Here is a 4,851-nt window from a genome sequence, read left to right as displayed (position 1 = left end):
CGGTACGCGGGCCTCTCACTATTGTGGCCTCTCCCGTTGCGGAGCACAGGCTCCGGACGCGCAGGCTCAGCGGCCGTGGCTCACGGGCCCAGCCGCTCCGCGGCATGTGGGATCTTCCCGGACCGGGGCACGAACCCGTGTCCCCTGCATCTGCAGGCAGACTCTCAACCACTGCGCCACCAGGGAAGCCCCAGGGTATCATTTTTTAGACAATGAAAAACTCTGCTTCTTCATCCCCTGGACCACTAACTTGTCAAAAGTTCAATTCTATTATTTAATAAATTCTAATTTTAATTAAATTGTACTGGCCCTGCATTTTCTCATTTCTGCATCTGCCCTGGCTGTTTTTTGCCAACGTGGGAAACAGGGACTGCTTGGTCCTATGTAAACGATGCCTGACAATTGACAGCTTACATCTCTTAAAGTTTAAGTTAAAAACAATGGTAAGTATTCACATTTCTCCTTACTACCATTTCCTTATATTTTCTCTCCTTTTTGGTTTCATCCCTTTTCTCTTTTACTTCTCCATAAATATCTGTTAATAAAAGTGTATTTAGAAACACCCTGCAGTGTTTTTCAATTATAGTTAGTCTTGCATCCCTGGGATAAAAATGTATATTTTAAATTAAGAAATGTCTGTATATTTTAAATTAAGAAATCTCAATAAATATTCCTTGGTCAATTAAGCTAAGACTAAAACAAAAAAAATAGAGATTACAGTTAAAATCTCCATCATGAGAAAATTGTCACACGGTGATATCATACTTCTTTCACTTTGCCGGGGGGTGGGTATTCCTTACAAGAGGAAAAATTACCTGTGGACACTGGCTTTAGATTCATGACAGTTGAGTTTAAGTTTAATGCTGACACTGCCTAACCATCTGTCTGGCCCTCAGTTGTTCAGTGAGTTGTATTAAATTTTCCCGAGATCAGATTCTAAACTACTATAGGTTAATTTTTAAAAATCTTTTGTTCTCCTTTGGGCAAAGTTCTTACCTAGAAATGTAGGTCATCATTGTATGGATCTAGCAAAGTATTGATACTTGGCGCAGAGTAGAAAATTAATAAGTGCTATTCTCTTCACCCTCCCACCCTCTTGCAACCCAAGGAGTGGTTACCAGACACGTGTTGTTCTTTTCTTTCTTTCTTTTTCTTTTTGGAGTATAGTTGATTTACAATACTGTGTTAGTTTCAGGTGTACAGCAGTGGTGTTATGAATAGGCCTTGTCTCCTGAGCTCCCTCCATGCTTTTTGCCACATGGAAAAGCCCAGGAGGGATAGCAATGACTGTGGTCAGCCTGGGTGTGAAGGGGACAGGGGCTTAGTTCAGTCATCAATATCTCAGTCATCACTGAACATGGGACACAAGAGAAAATAAGATTTGGCTGGCACCCTGAAGGAATTTCTTATCTAAATGGGTACCAGAGACTAACAGAAAGGTATCTGAAAATACAAGGTGGTATATGCTGCATGTGAAGTCAGACACACAATAAGCTCTCTAAAAAGAAGGAAAAGCCAGTGTGAGCTGGGATGCTTAGAGGAGGTGGATTAAGCCTGGTGATTAGGGTGGGAATGACACTACTTACTGGGAGAGGGTCCGGACAAGGTCTAGGACTTAGGAAAGGTAAGAAGAGTAACTGGGCACATGCCAAAGCTAGAGTCATATTTTCTAGTAGTTTGAGATACAGCTCAAGGCTAGCTTCTGGGACTTTGTAAACTGCAGTCAATTGGCTGAGGGGCTTTGGAAGGCAGGAGTGAGTGTTGCTTTCACGTATACCCAAGATGTTCCATTGACCTGGGACAGTTTCTGTTTTGCTGTCCAGAATGCTGTAGCATCCATATTTGCCGACCTAAACGAACAAGCAAAACCTACAGCAAAACCTTGTCCGTGTGCAACCCATGTGGCTTTTTCTTCAAATGAGCATGTGAAAGTTTGAGATTCCCAGGACACCAAGGAGATTTCTTTCCAAAAGGAAAGGAGAGTAAAGGAAAACTCTCTTCTCCCAACTCCCCACTTTAAGTGATCCTGTCAGGATCACTTTAAAACACATCCCTCTCCCAGATCATCAAGCCCACCCCCAGCTGCCCATCTTCCGTCCTGTAATCTCTCCTTCGCACTGAAAGCTGTCCCTTTTTGTGTGTCTTACCAACCACAGCTTATCCAAGGCAGGGCTTTCACCAGGGAGCCGCTCTGTAAGCAATCAGCCTCTTATCTGCCTCGTTCAGTCCCGTCACTCCAGTCACCTCTTAATGTTCACAAGTTTCCCAAATGGGAAGTAATTGACCTCTAAACAAAACAAAAAAGCTCTCAAGAGAGATAGCAGAGGTTCCTTTCCTGACTGTCCCAGGGCTAGGGTCTCACCTAGGCCAGGTGGATAAGTCAATAAAATTGCAGACTTCCTGGCTCCCCTTCCTCTGTCCTCCCCCACCCCGTCAAGCCAGCTTCCTCCGATACTATCTGCAAATTAGATGGAGCACGAGTCAAACCATAGATCTCAGGGTGGCCAGAGATTTCTGGTATTTATTTTTCGTAATTTTGTCATTATCAAGATAGATCGTTGAAGGGACATGGTTTTAAAATTCCATTTGGAAAGTGTTTACAGTCTTCAGGGTTTATACCAGCTCTTCATTATATCAGCCCAATGACTTGCCTTTTTCCCTTATTCACAAAACGAGGGAACTCCCAGGCATAACAGCGGTGCCCCCAACCTGCACCATTCCACAAAGAGGCCTCTTCGGAGAGCTGGAAGGTGGTGGAGGATCCGAGTTAGGAGTTGTTGGCCTTCATTCTAGGCCAGTTCCACTAGTGACACACTATGTGACCTTCAGCAAGACTTGTAACCTCTCTGGGCTTCAGTCTCTTTATTTATAAAATTGAGGAAGTACATCTCTGAGGCTATTATTCTAATTTGGGGTGGCTCCCTGTTGATTCCAGATGCCTTTATTATTTTTTAATTCTAGGATAGATTATGTATCCAGAAGACTACCTAAAACATAGATGTTTAACAACCGGCACAATTTAATAACTGTAAAGTGAACACAGATGTAACCCCTCTCAAGGCAAGAAACAGGGAGTGCCAGCTCCCCAGCAGCCCTTCTCCCCTTCCCTCCTTCCGCAAAGGAGATACCAGCTATTCTGACTTCTGTGATAATAATTCATAGGTTTCTCTTTGTGGATTTACCCATATGGACACCTCCTTCAACAGTGTGGCTGAATTTTGTCTGATTATAGATGTTGCATAAATAGAGTCATACTGCACGCATTGTTTAGTGACTTGCTTCTTTTTTTCAACTTTATGGTTGTGAGATTTATCCATGAGGTTGGGTGGAGCTTGTTTGCTCATCCCCATTGTTACATGGTATCCCACTGAATGCGTGTACCTCGATGTATGTATTTACCGCAAATGCGGCCAGCTGGGTGCCATAACACAGAACACTGCTAGTGGTACCTTTCTCACAGGTACGTCTGCGGCTGCTGTATTCTCTAGCTGGAGCTGGTCCCGGCTTCTAGGAGCTGTTCTGCGTTGCAGAGCAAGGATCCATCCTCTGACAGATTTCTATTTATAGAACAACAGCCTTTTGACTTTTGTATGATTTCATTGTGTACTCACCACCTCCATCTGAGGCAGAGCATATTACTGTTCCCATTTGCAGAGGAAGAGTCCAAGGGCTAGAAAGATGACAGCCATGCTGTAAGTTAGTGACAGAACTGGGACTAGACCCCAGACCCTCTGCCCCCTAGTCCTGGGTTACTTCCAGTGAATACTCAACAAAGAGTTCAAGTCCTTACACAAATCAGGTGACTGTTAAGTGATACTGTTTTCTTCATTTCCTGAGGGAAAAGTGCATGAGGGATGGGAGCGTTTTGGAAAGCATCCAGAGGGGATAAATAGGAAGCAAGAGGCCAGAGAGGGTGGAGGTGGCGGGAGAGATATAACTGCATTTTCAGGCACTTATGAGCAAACAGAGTATTTCAGTGCTCTGGCTTTTGCACCCCCCACCCTGCCCATTTTTGTCTACACTTTCCTCTGACTTTGTGGCCCCCAGAGACGTTGATTCATGCTTTCAGCGGCCAGCTCCTGAACTGGAGAGAATTCAGCGCTGAGCTGTTTCTCCTCGGTTCCACCTCCCCCCACCCGGGGAGAGAGCTTCGTGGGAAGTCCCTCTGCCTTCCTTTTGCTCTGTTTAGACTCCGGTAAGTCCCCCTACCCTCAACCTGAGAGAAGGATGTGGTCTTAGTGACACAGTCCAGATTCCACTGTAGGAAAAGCAGATATGCCAGCAGCCAGGCCACAGACCTCAGAGTGCTTTCTGGCTTAGTCCCTATAGCGCTGTCCTCATAAGCTGGTCTCAGTCATACCTGCTTCCTTCCCATCCATGCTTCAATGGCTCCTGCTTCCTCCTGCCACCAGCCCAGCTTAATTGCCTGAAACCCTAGAGCCTGGGAAATTGGAATCCGAAGTTACGACGTCAGTGAGCCAAAGGTGAACTTTTCTTTTGATGGTTCCTGATTCCTGTCCTTCTCTGGGTCCTCTGGTGCCTCCCCTGGACCTTCCCTGTGGGTCAGGTCTCCAAGGACCTGCTCCTGGAGCATCTTATTCCTCCCCATCACAGTGCATTTACTCTCCATGTCTGTTGTACCATCTAAACAATCAGCCTCATGTCTGTCTCAGACCCCGATGTGTTTCCAACACACCTTGCGCCTGTCATGGAGAAGGGGCTCAATACTGTTTGTTGATTGAACAAATGAGTGAATGGTTGCTCTCTGGCTTTCCTGCATGGCCTCACAAAATCTGCATTGAAGACCTGGGCCCTGACCTGGCTCCTTGGTATTCAGAACCCTCTGGAAGA

The sequence above is a fragment of the Lipotes vexillifer genome, unplaced genomic scaffold (assembly GCF_000442215.2).
Source record: "Lipotes vexillifer unplaced genomic scaffold, Lipotes_vexillifer_v1.1 scaffold484, whole genome shotgun sequence".
Taxonomy (NCBI): Eukaryota; Metazoa; Chordata; class Mammalia; order Artiodactyla; family Lipotidae; genus Lipotes; species Lipotes vexillifer.
Note: the sequence above shows the minus strand (reverse complement) of the source record.